The 15205-nt window shown below is 40.6% G+C and overlaps 1 pseudogene; it reads left to right on the forward strand.

Moving 5' to 3' along the window:
- The first annotated feature begins 13961 nt into the window (after positions 1-13961).
- LOC116858572 lies at positions 13962-14436 on the forward strand (annotated as a pseudogene).
- Positions 14437-15205: the final 769 nt, after the last annotated feature.

A 15205-nucleotide genomic window follows, 5' to 3' on the forward strand; every position in this document is an offset into this window, starting at 1 on the left:
CAGGGAGCCCCATGTGGGACTCCATCCTGAGTCTGAGATCCTGAGATTATGACCTCAGCCAAGGGCAGACGCTTAACCAACTGAGCCACCCAGGCGCCCCATGGAGCAGTATTTTTACTTGAAAGAACCAATTATAGAACACTACGGTTACTTAGACTTGGGTATTTGGTAAACATTTTCTTGAAAATGGAAAGAAGTAGACCAATTGCTTCAAAGAAAACAACTGACAGTGTTTATTGCTCATGACAAAATTAAAGCTTTTAAGTTAAAGCTTTAACTTAATTTTACTTAATTTAACTTAACTTTAATTTAAAAATTAAAGCTTTTAATTAAAATTAAAACTTTGGAGAACATGTATTTGCATACATTACCTTATCAGCTTTCTAATACTTGAGAATTTTTCTGATGATCTCAGTGGTGATATTAATGAGTAGAATTTTTAAATTTTGTTTAAGAAATGTGTTAATATTTGGAAGGTCAACATAAGTCAATAATGCCAGATGACTTATGCATCATGTTGCAAAAAGTATGGGTAAAACTCTAAGTGCAAGGCAGATCAATGGATTTTAATGAATTAGACTACAAAAATTTCATTGATAACATTTCAGATTCCACATTTTTACTAACCTCATAAAACTACTATATGTCAAGTTGTGGTGCAGTAGCAAAGAAAAATATTCACACTTATCTGAACATGTTATTAAAACACTTTCCTTTCCCAACTACACATCTGTGTGAGGCCAATTTTTTTTTCACACATTTCAATCAAAACAGCATTATCACAGTGGATTGGATGCAGAAGCAGATATAGGAATCCTACTCTTTTTTATGAAACCAAACATTAAAGAAATTTTCAAAAATGTAAAATATTGGAGCCCTTGGGCGGCTCAGTCAGTTAAGTGTCTGATTCTTGATTTTGCCTCAGATCATGATCTCAGGGTCGTGAGATCAAGCCCTGCATTGGGCTCAGTGCTCACCAGGAAGTCTGCTCAGGATTCTCTCTCTTCCTCTCTCTCTGTACCTCCCCCCAGCTCCCTCTCACTCTCTCTAAAGATAAATAAATAAATCTTTTAAAAAATATTTTAAAATAATACCACTCTTCTCATTATTTTTTGTTTTTATTATTTTGGAAAATATAGTTCTTCTTTCTTCTTTTTATTTTTTTAAAGATTAATTTATTTATTTGACACAGAGAGAGAGAGCACAAGTAGCGGGAGCAGCAGGCAGAAGGAGAGGGAGAAGCAGGCTCCCCGCTGAGCAAGAAACCTGACATGGGGCTCAATCCCAGGACCCTGGGATCATGACCTGAGCAGAAGGCAGATGCTTGAGCCACCCAGGCACCCCCCCAACACACACTCTTTTTTTAAAGATTTTATGTAAGGGGACTCTTTCTCTCTAAAATAAATAAAATTTTTAAAGGAATTTAACAAGGAGGATGTAGATTTCACAAAATGTTACAGTGAGTACGTGAAGAAAAGGTTCCAGGCTGCATTTCCAGGAATGCCTACCAAAGCCACACCACAGAACTAAACAGCCAAGGGAATGACGCGTCAACTGCAGGAAGAGGCTACACAATCTGGAAACTATGAGCGCAGCTGTGGCTCAGAACCATGCCCCTTTGCCCTCGCAGCAAGCTGCCAAAGCAGGAATCTATCTATTAGAACTAGGCGCATTCCTGCTGCTTCTAGAAGTTCTGCCTCCACCAGGATCCAAGCCTGCAGAGGAATGCCTATGCACTTTTCTCTCTCTCTCTCTCTAAATAACTCAATTCAAAATACAAGTCTTTTCTAAGTACCCCCTATTGGTAGAACTAGACTCACATTTCCAAACTCTGATTATATGGGAGTTTAGAAGGCGGGTGGTATGGCCATTCAGTGAGGCATTCCTTTCCCTGTGTTGACCACAATTCGTATCACACACCATAACAGCAACAATAACAAAGAGGCATTATAAGAAAATATAGGCAAAGATTTTATAAGCCAAAATACAAATCCCAGAAGCCATTGCTCAAAAGATTGATAGTTTTAGGGTTTTTTTTTTTCATTTTTTTTAAAGATTTTATTTATTTATTTGACAGAGAGAGAGACAGCGAGAGAAGGAACACAAGCAGGGGGAATGGGAGAGGGTGAAGCAGGCTTCCTGCCTGGCAGGGAGTCCAATGTGGAGCTCAGTCCCAGGACCCTGAGATCATGACCTGAGCCAAAGGCAGATGCTTAGCAACTGAGCCACCCAGGCGCCCCAAGATGGCTAGCTTTAACTACCTAAAAATTTAAAGTTATTAAATGACCAAAGATATAGAAACAAAATTAAAAAGACTTGTAACTGGGAGAAAATATTTGCAACATTTATAGCAAACAAAGGTTTATCTAGAATTTACTAAGTCTCTTTCAAATCAGTAAGAAAAAAAAAAGGAAAACCCAACCCAGTAAAATCAGAGAAAGTAAAATGAGTAAGTAACTCACAAAATAACTATTATATGGCAACAGAACAATTAGAGGAATGCAAATGAAAGCAACAATGAGGGTTTTTTTTAATCTAGAAAATTGGCAAAAAAAAAAAATATATATATATAAGGATTTTTAATGTCCAGAATTGACAAAGGAGTATTCTCATACTAATTGGGACAATTCATAGGTGGGTTTTTGTGGAAGGGCATCGAGGACCATTCACCAAAATTTTACATATACTCTTAATATCCTTTGATATTCATACAGATAGTCCACTTTTCGCTTTCCAGTCTGCAGGGATCCTCATACACGTACACAGACAAATGCAATGATTTTTTCATTATGGCAGTTCATCATGATAAAGTCAGAGATAATGTAAATCTCTATCAGTAGAGAGATTCTTTTTTTTTTTTTTAAGATTTTACTTATTTATTTGACAGAGATCACAAGTAGGCAGAGAGGCAGTCAGAGAGAGGGGGAGGAGGGAAGTAGGCTCCCCGCTGAGCAGGAAGCCTGATGCAGGGCTCAATCCCAGGACCCCAAGATCATGACCCGAGCCGAAGGCAGAGGCTTAACCCACTGAGCCACTCAGGTGCCCCAGTAGATTCTTAAATAAAATGTTGCAAGTCCACACAATGGAGGCCACGCAGCCATTAAAAAGAACGAGGCAAAGCTACGTGTACGAATTGCAGAGTTTTCAAGACACGGGTTGTGGACTAGATAAAACAAGCTGCAGAACAATACTTGCAGACACAGGGCATTTGGGGAAGAATGGCTCCCCATCGCACCCGTCACGTGTGCATAGGCAAACATGCACTGGTGACCTCAGAGGAGTCCAGAGTGACAACAAGCACCCTTACCAAAGGTTACTTCTGGGAAGAAGAGTGTATGAGGTGAGAAGGAGTTTGTGAAAAGGGCTTTTTTTTTTCCTGTATCTCTTCCTTATTACCGAAATATTATTATTATCTCTTCCTTATATACCGAAATAATACTTGGATATTAGTTGTGCCATTAAAATGGAAAAGCTTATTTTGCTGTCCTTGTAATATTTGGCAATAGAAACATATTTCTACATTTTAGGGCATAATTTGGGGCTGTTCAACACAGCCATTGCCATGATGGGCATTTTCAAGGGTTAGTTCTGTTCCCTGAAATCGGATTGTGTTTATACTTTGGATAATGGCTCTATTTTCCATAATTAATTTCATGTAATTTTCACCACCTTACTTATGAGATATATATTTCTTGATTTTTATAATTGGAAAATACGTCATATTTTCTTTTCTATTTATAGGGCTAATTACTGAGCCTTCAGTAGCAGACCCAGCATTACCTACTGCAGCCTTCCTAACTTCTCCCCAATAATTATATTCCCATTTTTCCACCTGCATACAAGCAAGAATCTGTGATCAATTACAGAAACCACTCAGGGAAAGGAATATATGATAGAAGACTCTAAAAACCTTGTCTTTCCTGAAATCATGCAGTGGTATTGATTTAGAGCAGTTGAATCATTACTATCTCTTCTGTAAATACATCAGTCAGACAGAAATAGCTTATGAGAGCTGAACTTCCTCCTGCTCAAAAGTGCTTTGAGTGTAGGGTAACCAAGAATCATGGAAGGCTTGAAATAATTTAGTGATAAATTTCCCATCTGTGAAAGTTATTAAATATTTGAAGAATTCTAAAACTCCACTGAACACCTCATCTAAGAAAAAAAAATCGCACCTCTATCATTGTCAAAGGCACATTAGCCATTCCCCAAACATTTATTAAGTGCTTCCTGTGTGCCAAGTTCTATGCCTGTCACTGGAAGTGTAAAGATAAATGAGCCCTGATCCTCACACAAAGAATCTGTTAAACCTGTGGAAGAAATGAAACCCACTCATCTCTCCTTCCTTCCAACCATCCTTCCTTCCATCCATCCATCCATCCATCCTTCCATCCTTCCATCCATGCATCCTTCCTTCCATCCATCCATCCATCCATCCATCCTTCCATCCATCCATCCTTTCATCCATCCATCCTTCCATCCATCCATCCATCCATCCATCCATCCATTTGTTGACAAGTATTATTGGGTGCTAATAAAGGCCAACATCCCACCAAGCTCTAGGGATACAATGGCGACCGACACTCACCTAGGAACATAGGTAATATAACAAAACTCTGTGACAGTTTAGAAAAACTATTCTGCCTCTGATATGAAACAAAGCTTCAAACAAGGGACATTTGTGCTGAGTCATGTGTAGGCTTTTAATGTGTGAGGACATGGATGGAGGGAACATGGGTGGAAGAAAGAGTAGGAGCCAAGGGAAGAGAAACTCGGTAGGAGAGCACATTCTGGCATGGTGCTTCACTGAACCTCAGTACACGATGAACACGATAGGATATTTGATGCCACACAAACAACCCAAGCCTCACAGTCAAGTTTAGTATGGAGATCCACGAACCTATGATTCTAGGAATTCTGTTTTCCATACAAATTCTGTGTACATTTGTGTGTGTGTGAGAGAGAGCGAGAGAGAGAGACAGAAAGAGAAGTCACGTCACAGAGGAGGCTGTAGGGAGTAAGGACCAACACTGCAAAGGCATACATCACTTCTGTCCACATCCTTTTGGCCAGAATTAAGTCACAGGAACATGGTCCTGCTTAAGAGAAAATGAGGCTGCGCTGAAAATGAGGCAGTCCCCCACCATGTGCCAAGCAGATAAATGGAGCTGGTTTGTTGATCACTAAGCATTATCTCTGCTAGACTCAAGATTGTCTATAAAGGCTAATTCACATAAAGGTACCACTGGTTGGCATTTAAGTATTTAGGATTAAAGAACTGCTACACTCAACAGAATCACCATCGTGCATATTGCAAGCAAATGTTGAATAACTCTTCTGCAAGATGGAGTGCTAGATTCAGAAATGCAAGAAATAATATAATCTGAAGGGGTTGACAGTTGAGGCCGGGATCAGGACTAACACGATGTGAGATATGGTAAGTGCCAAATTACACAGCAACACTTCATAGGATTTCAGTTTATGAATCATGTCCTATTACTATAAAAAACTGGAGACTGTGTTCACTGTGTTTCCATATTTAATTATAGGGTAGGCTTATCGTACTCCCTGACACAGAGACCAATGTATTGCCCATTTAAAACTCAGAGCTGTGAAAAAGAAAATGGAAGATATTGACCAGAGAGAAGTATTTGTTCTCTGAGGAAGGATGCAGTTCGCAAAGCTGTCTGGTGATTTGTTTGTTTTAGAAAGAGAGAGGGAGAGAGAGAAAGTGTGTGTGTGTGCCAGTGCGCACTGAGCAGGAGTGGGGAGGGGCAGAGGGTGAGGGGGAGAGAGAGAATCCCAAGCAGGTCCCACCCTCCATGTGGAGGCCCATAGGGGCTGATCCCACAACCCAGATCAAGTCACGGTGATTTATCCCATAGACTTCTGCAGGAAATTACTTGATTGCTTGACAAGCTAAAAAATGGTTTTCGACATGTACTTGGATCATTTCCATTTCTCATGTAGGGATGGTCTATTGTCATCATTGAGAGCACTGGTGTTAGAGTTAGAACCAAATTGTCTCAAGGCACAGCCTCATCGCATATCGGCTTTGAGTGAGTTACTCTACCTCCCGTACCTCAGTTTCCTCATTTGTGAACAAACAAAAGAAGGACGGTAGCAAGAATGATAATCACGCTGCCTTGGGCTCTCCTGCAGATCACAGGAGTTAATGCCTCATTATACTGTATCCGTCACCCGGCCCATGATGCATATTTAAAAAATGAGATATGATGACAATGTTAAAATCAATGTTTTTGGAGACGACTTAACAGAATGAAGATGTTGCACAAAGATACAATTTAAAGCAAAAAAATAGATGTATCATCCTATTTTTGATTTTAAAAATATCAGATGGACAGAGACAGACAAGAACGAAATGCACCAAAATGTTAACAATGCTGTCTTTAGGGACACCTGGGTGACTCAGTCGGTTAAGCGTCTGCCTTCTGCTGAGGTCATGACAGGCTCCTGGGATTAAGCCCCAGAGCGGGTTTCCTGCTTAGTGGAGAACCTGATTCTCCTTTTTCCTCTGCCAGCTGCTCCCCATGCTTATGCTCACACTCTCTCTGCCAAATAAATATACAATCTTAAAAAGAAATGATGTCTTTAACTGGTACGGTTATGGATTTTGTTTTGTTTTTCAAATAATTCTAAATTTTCAGATCTTCTAAACATTTGTTTCTTTCACATGCTATTATCTCAAAAAGCCCTTACATCTTTTAAACTTAGTATGCACACATAATTACTTTATTAACACTATGGGATTCTTTTATGTTATTTTCTCATAAAGACAGGAAGACTTCCCTGAGGACACTCTTTGCTTTACTCTTATGTTAGTATATTTGGCCAGCAACATTAAAAATTAATCCCCTAAGAAGCAAATAATTTTGTTTTGTTTGCTTTCAGATTTTTATAGCTCCATGGTAAAGAACTAAAATATGATTTCAAGTCCTTCTTTTCCCCTTGTTTCTCTAATATGCACCTGGAGTCTTAATCAATATGTGCTGGAATAATTCCAAATAATTTCTAACGTAAACTCTAACAGTTGAACTTGACCATTGGAGATATAGAGTTCTAGAAAGAACTCTAAGCCATTTCAGATTTTCTTCAAAGCTGAGGCTTTAATACACTGAAATTATGTATATACTATAATTTATGAATTTAGGTATAAATTGAATATATATTATTCAGCGTATTAGGTATAAATTGAATTTTGGGGGAAAAAAGTTTATTTTTATTTCCATGCAAGATGACTTTCTCTTTCAGAGGAACATTTCTTCAGTCAAGTTAACTCTCATGTGAAGAAGATTCTGTTAACATGCATTCAGTTTGGACACAGAAAATTGTGCTTGACATTGCTCTTACCTCGTCCTCTTCCGCTTCTGCTAATCTGATTTCTGATCAGAAAGAATTGAGCTCATGAGGGAAGGCTACCGATATTACATTACACTTGCGTGTTTGTAGCCAGAATAGTTAGTGTGGGAAAGCTTTTGCCTCAGGGATGGAAGAGCCACTGTTGGAAATGACGGGCACATTCTATCCTGCAGTAGTAGAAAATGCACGGGCAAAGGGCTTTCCTACCTGTCTGGCCCTTGCCAGTGACTTAACCTCCAGGCCATTTCACCTGCAACCTTCCCCTTAGAAAGACATCTTCCCCTGGCTCATTATTCTTGTTGGGTGATAGCTATTTAATTTTGCTTTTAGACAACACAACACAACAGAAAACCCCCCCAAACCCAAATATTCTAATTGGGCTTTTTGTGATTGTTTGGCTTGCTCAATTGGATTTTTTAATGCTTTTAATCACCTTCTTACTGATTATTTGCCTATTTTATTTCCTTCTCTTTTTTCACGTTAAATGAGAAAAAGGAAGTACAAATTCCGGGTCAGCAATAAGAGCACCGTCTTACGCCAAACCAAGGACATGGTTTCCCCTGACTACGTGGGCACAGGGGCTTTGTGGCTGCTAAAGCATATTCCTTGCTCTGGTCTTAGCCTAGCTCTTTTTTTTTTTTTTTTTTTTTTAAGATTCTTATTTATTTATTTGGCTGAAAGAGAGAGAGTACAAGCAGGGGATGCAGCAGAGGGAGAGGGAGAAGCAGGCTCCCTATTGAGAAGGGAGCCCAATGCAGGGCTCGATCCCAGCACCCTGGGATCATGACCTGAGCAGAAGGCAGAGGCTTAATGACTGAGCCACACAGGCACCCTCAGCCAAGTTCTTAATAATGAGCTGAGACCCCTTCCTATGTTCTTTTATATCTTGGCTTGACTGCTGTTTCCAGACATAACCAGTGTCATTCCCATAATACAGAAGATGAAATCATCTGGGGGAGGAAGGAGAAACTAGACTTGCAAAGGCTGGGGTGTGAAAATACCAGCCCCATTCTTTGTCCAAACACCTGAACAGACTTTGTATTCTGCCACGGCTCAACACCCTTTATCAACAGCACATCAGAGAATCCCAGCTCTGGAAAGGACTCTGAGGTTCCTCTGCATGGCATCTTCTCTGATGTGCGGATTTCCTCTGCGAACACAAGCAGTAAGTGAGCTGGCCTCCTTGTCTGCCTGTCCAGTGACAGAGAAGTGCAACTTTTTAAATTTTTTTAAAGATTTTATTTATTTGTCAGAGAGAGAGAGACAGAGACAGAGACAGAGCACAAGCAGGGAAGTGGCAGAGGGAGAGGGAGAAGCAGGCTTCCCGCTGAGCAATGACCCTGATGTGGGACTCAATCCCAGGACCAGAGACCCTGAGATGGTGACCTGAGCCAAAGGCAGACACTGACTGCCAATTGAGCCACTCAGGCATCCCAAGAAGTGTAACTCTTCAAGTAGCCCTGCTTTCAGGCAGTTCAAAGTTCAGAAATACCTTCCTCTTGTTGAGTCTAAGTGTTCTTCCCTACAATTCACTTTGGCTGGCCCGAGTCAGCCCTCCGGAGCCTCTCAGAATTTGTCTTTCCTCTTCCACACTTCAAGTTCTTCAGAAATTCTTCTCATGAGTTAAATAGAGGCACTACCAATTATTAACTCCACTTCTGAGACTTTGAAATCCAGCTTGGAAGACAGGAAGCTCCTGCTCAAATTTCTCCGACTCGATCTACTTCTCCATTGTTCTTAGAACTGACTTGACTGTAAATGAATAAGTTAAAGAAGGCACCAGATCCCTTCTTAACTTAAAACTTACTAGATCCAAAGAAAAATGCTTTCCGTTTTGGGGTGCCTGGGTGGTTCAGGCATTGAGCATCCAACTCTTGGACTCAGCTCAGGTCCTGATCTCAAGGCTGGTGAGATGGAGCCTGGCACTGGGCTCTGTGCTCAGTGGGAGTCTGCTTGGGGTTTTCTCCCTCTACCCCGCCCCTGCTCTCATGCGCTTTCTCTCTCTCAAATAAATAAATAAACCTTTTTTAAAGATTTTTTTTTTTTTAAAAGAATGGTATGGGGCCCTCAGTGATCCCATAATTTAACTCTTACTTTTCAGGTAAGTAATCTAAGATCCAGAGCTCCTCGTTCAGATTAGGATTAGAGAAATCTGTTTTTTTACTAGGATTGTGGTAGCATGGTATTTATTGTGTTGCTTGTTCTCAGAAGATAATAATTGTACTTTGACAACTGCAAATAGTTTTCTAATAAAGTTTTCTTATTGTATAGTTTTTGAAACTATTTTACAGTAAGTTAACTTCTGGTAGCATAGATAAGTACCTAATCTTAAATGTAAATTTATTCTAATTTTTTAAAAAGTTGTAACCCCAAAGGTTCCAAAAATATCAAAGAAAAATAAAAACAACCACATCAAAAGTCACCTGTCTTTTTCTCCAGACTATCAAATCCCCAGGAACACACACACACACACACACACACAGAGGGCACAGATAGGCACACATACACAGAGAATCTACTCCATTTTTCCTAAAACTGACTTTCATATGAACTCAAGACTACCATTACTAATAGGTAGATGCAACCAAGCTACTTAGCCAGGGAGGCAACATTTTACTTACCTGACAAACACAGTGTAACACGACAAGTAGCTGAGCTACAGGACAAGATGGGGGACATAGGCTGTGTCTTTGACCTCACCATGAGTAGCTTTTTGGTAAGTGAATGCTGTGGTATTGTGAATTCTGTATTTAAAACACACAGACTTACTTGCACTACTGCACTCGAGAATGTAAAGTAATATTAAAGAAAAGGAACAAGACAGCTTTCCACATGTTGATACTGCTTCTCACATACTTGACTGGAAACAGCAGGGATACAATATCAATGAAATCCATAAGGACAGAGTTGTGGCTACAAATAGGAATAATTTTTGTTCCCAAACTACATATAATCCCTTTCTTTTTAAAAAAAAAAAGGGGGGGGGGCGCCTAGGTGGCTCAGTGGTTAAAGCCTCTGCCTTCGGCTCAGGTCATGATCTCAGGGTCTTGGGATCGAGTCCCGCATCGGGCTCTCTGCTCAGCAGGGAGCCTGCCTCCTCCTCCTCTCTGTCTCTGCCTGCCTCTCTGCCTACTTGTGATCTGTCTGTCAAATTTAAAAAAAAAAAAATCTTAAAAAAAAAAAAGTATAAAAGAAGGGCATGGCTCATTTGGTTAAGTGTCTGCCTTGGGTTCATGTGGTAATCCTAGGGTCCTGGGATCGAGTCCTCCTTTGGGCTCCTTGCTCAGTGGGGAGTATTTCTCCCTTCCACTTTGCCCCTGCCTTCCCCTGCTTAAACTTGTTCTCTCTCAAATAAATACGATCTTAAAAAATGTACAGAAGAGTACAAAAATGAAAATTCCATCACCTAGAGGAAACCACTATTAACATTTTGGTGTCCTGTATTTGCCCCATACATATATGTAAATATGCAATGTATACAAAATAGTGATCAAAATGCTTTCTTATTCAGCATTATATTCTATTTCCAGGTCACTAAATTGTCTTTAAAATCATGGCTCTGTATTTTCTCTACATGCTAGATTTTTTTTTTAATAGAACACATTCCCTGTTGTTGAAATTTATTTTTTATAGTCTTTCTTTCCCTACCATGATGAAAAAAGTCATCTTTCCCATTTCCTCTCCACTCCAAGCCAAAAGCAAACAACACATATCCCAAAAAATCATACCTGAGATTCTGTATCTGAGAGTGCTTCTTGCAAAAGAATTATGCAACAGCACAGTGAAAGAGAGAGAGAGGGAGAGAGAAACAGACCAGGAGACATGTGTCACTCACTGTTCCAGCTAAAAGCTGACTCCCAAAATTACAAGATTACAAACAGAAGCTTATGAAAGAGCAAAAAAGCAGAAATTAGAAGAAGAACGCCGAAGGAATACCCAAATTATGCCAGAGATGGGGAGGAAGTAGGAAAATGACACAAAGGATAGTGGAAGACGACACAGGTGCCCCCCCACGCAAAAGGCACAAGGTTGTTTTACATCCTTGGCAAACATTATAAATTAGAAGGAAGAAGGATGGTGGGCTTGTGCTGGTAAGAGCAGCATAATATGGATGAGAGTGAGAAAGAAAGTTCTTGACAACACCGCTAGAAGCACAAGAATTTACATGTTGTCCTGCCGGCAGAGAAACAGGGTGCATTTGGAGATGGATGACCCTTGGATCTGTGGTAACGGAAACAAAAACAAATAGGTTAAGTGGCGGCATGTTGAGACCAACATCCGAGGAAGCACCTGCTGGTATTTTAATCCATCGCTGTGTGATACAGAAAGCGTCTCACACTCATACATCAGAAGGAGATGGAGCTGTCCCTTCAACAAAAGCTCATTAAACACCTGGATTGTCATGGCTCCAGGCTAGCCTCTGAAGGCACAGGATGAATCCATCTCCCGAGTTCTCTTTAGGGAGAGATGGGACACAAGAGTTTTGATGACATTCTGTAACCTTCCTTTCAGGGACTTGATTCAGCTGGGAACTACACATTTTTTAAAAAGATTTTTTACTTATTACTTGACAGGGGGGGTGGAGAGAACACAAGCAGGGGGAGCGGTAGGCAGAGGGAGAGGGAGAAGGAGGCTCCCCGCTGAGCAGGAAACCCAACATGGGGCTTGATCCTGGGACCCTGGGACCATGACCTGAGCTGAAGGCAGATGCTTCACCAAATGAACCACCCGGGTGCCCTGGGAACTACACGTTTTCTTTGTGATGTCTGTAATTATTTGATTAATTTTTTAACAATCTGATTAACTATTTGATTACTGGCCATCATCCCACAAGACCGTAAGTTCTATGGGGGTATATTTTATCCATTTTGCTCACTGTTGTTTTCCTAGCGCAGTGCCTGGCACATAATAGATGTTCCATGAATACTTGTTGAATATATTAGTGAATGAATAAGTACTTTTTATAAAATTTATGATAAGCATCTTATATAGGATATACATAAAGACTGCTGAATGCTCGGGACGGAGGTTAATTCCAGATATAAGCTAAAAGGTTTTGAGGAAGAGATGGCCTTGTAAGTCAGGAACCCAGATTCAACAATTACTATACTCATCTTGGTGAGAAGTAATAGGACATCAACATCTAGAGTAGAAACAAGAAGAAGACAGAGAAGTGGATAAGTGAAAGTATTACAAAGGCAACACAGGCAGATGGCGGCTGCCAATGGGATAAGAAGGACGAGGAGAAGCCAAGCATGCAAGGGTTTCCGGGAAGAAAGCAAAGAGTCACTGTCTTAGGTCAACAGGGCCTAGGGTCTCAGATGCAAATGTACTGAGGTCCCCCCCCAGAAAGACGTCAAGCAGAATGCCAGCAATGTGGATCCGGAGGTTTATGAGAAGACCAGCTCGGAAGCAGATCTTTTATTCATCCACACAGAAATTCTGCTGGCAGTTATAAAGGTAGATGAACTGTCCTGGGAAAGACTACAGAGAGAGAAAAGCAGAAAACCAAGGACACGTGCTTGAGAAGTATTGCAATTTGGGGCAGGGCTATTGTTTCCATTCAGAAAGACAGAAGGCCAGACAGAAGACAGAAGGCCCATAAAACCCTATCAGATCAGACACTGTCCCACCCTCCATGCTGGGAAATTCACTGTTTACCCCAAGGAGGCCTGGGGCCCTATTCTCCTCGGGTCTAGAGAATACCAGTTCTTTGGTTAAAGGCAGCAACTCCAGACTCTGTTGGCCCCAGAGTGGCTGGGGACGTGAACGGTTTAGGACGGAGGTGGAGGGCGTACTGAACTCCACCATCCTCGTCCCAAATGCCAAGGACAGCTTCTGGTTATCGCTTCCATCCCTAGGATGTGCTGATTTATAGTATCAGTGGCGGTGAGCTTCTTAATCCCCAGGCCAGTCTGACTGGTTTATTATGGGGAATCCTTTGAAACCAATGAGGCCACAAAGCCTTTTCTATCCCTGGTGTCAGACTGTTTTATATCCAGTCTCCTCCGGTGATCATTCTGGAAGCACGGCTCAATTTCTTCCTGTGATCTGCACACAGCCCACCTCATCTCTGTTTATAATTCTACCTGTTGAGAGCTCCCATTTTCTGATATACCAAGATATTATCATACTAAGCTTGGGAAAATCACTCAAAAATACAGAATGACTTTGAAAGGAGGAGCAATGAAGGGAAGATAATTTCTTTTGTAAGTCTCCATTATGGTAATAACAGAGAAGTACTCAGACCAGAGATTTTCATGTAGCAGGTACCCAGAGCTGACATGACTAAAATAGTTACATAAGTATCATGCAGTATAGTTTGAGGCTTATCGTGATATGTGCAAATTAATTAATTCAAATAAATGCAGTAAGCTCTAACTAAATGCTAAGAACAGTGACAGGCAATGAGAACCAAATGAATAAATAGTCGCGGGCGCTAAGAAAATAGCTGACAGAGGTAAAATGGCGGGCTGGTGGTGAGCGGCTGTCAGGAATGAAAACAGATATACCTTGAAGAAGATTTTAAAATCAGTTCCTCTTCAGATCATCCTCTTTCATACCACCTGATAAGCATCTTGATTCACCATGGCGTTAGCAGCAGTAAAATGGGTGATATCAAACAGAACTATCTGGAAATATTTATTTCCAATTCAAACCGGAGCTTTATATTGTGTTTGTCATGAATCCACATATTCTTCTCTACCAGAAGACTATAATTGCAAAGTAGAGCTCGCTTTGACATCTGATGGCAGGACGAGAGTGTGCTACCACCCTTCTGTGGACATTCGTAGGAACATACTCAACTTATCCCTCGGCCAGCTCCTCTGCATAATAATGAAGAAACACATGACCGAGTGCTGAAAAGCAGAGTAGAAGAAAAAAAATGGGCACTTTGAGCAATGACCCGTGATAGAACAACTTAGCAAAATGTTCTTTACTACGAAGCACCGTTGGTATCCTCGTGGACAGTATCATAGATGTCGTAGGAAACGATCCTCCAAAAGACAGATGATACTGAGGTTTTCAGGAATCGAAAAGATGTTATCTTGTGTCTCATTTGCCATTTGAGAAAATGCATTGAGTACATTCACTAATATGTTATATAGCAAAATAATAATAAAATGTGTTCCTCTATTTAAAATAAAAGAAAATAGCGGACATGCATTTGTACATAAATGCCATAACTTAAGAAATTAGAGGTGTGGAATTGAGGGCTGAATAAGCTGGAGAAATCTCTAGAGAGGTAGGTCGGGGCGAGGCTGTGAGGGGCTCTGTGGCCTGTTCTCTGGGACATGTGGTATTTAGAAAGCAGCGCAGTGTTGCTCTTGGATCTCAAGCAGAAGGGAAATACAGTTTTAGGATTTATCGATCTATTAGATTCCCGCCCCCCATGTGTCCATTATATCAATGGTGAAAAATAATAACGGTAAATTCTGGATATAATTTTCAGAATGGTGCAGAGAAAACAAATGTCATTTTTTGAGAAAAAAGATTTACTGTACTAGAAAGATTTTCAGTTAACAAATGCGATTTGATTAGCAGAAATCTGTTTTCAAATGACATCTCTAAGAACTCTTCTGTTTCTATAGGAAAAGAAGACCACTAAAAAAACAGAGCCACGAAGAGGATTGTTAGAGCTCTCCTCCGTGTCACCGCGGTGCCATGGACGGCCAGGATGCTGTCATACAGTTGTGCTCATTCAGGTTATAAAGAAGAGGAACAGTTCTCTACATGGATATCAGTTACTTATTCTGAAGTGACACAAGAAAGTAGGGAAGAACAAGCAGTGCTCTCCACAGCCACAAGCAATCAGAAGGTTCTG

The sequence above is a fragment of the Lontra canadensis genome, unplaced genomic scaffold, assembly GCF_010015895.1.
Source record: "Lontra canadensis isolate GAN:19392208 unplaced genomic scaffold, GSC_riverotter_1.0 scaffold139, whole genome shotgun sequence".
NCBI lineage: Eukaryota > Metazoa > Chordata > Mammalia > Carnivora > Mustelidae > Lontra > Lontra canadensis.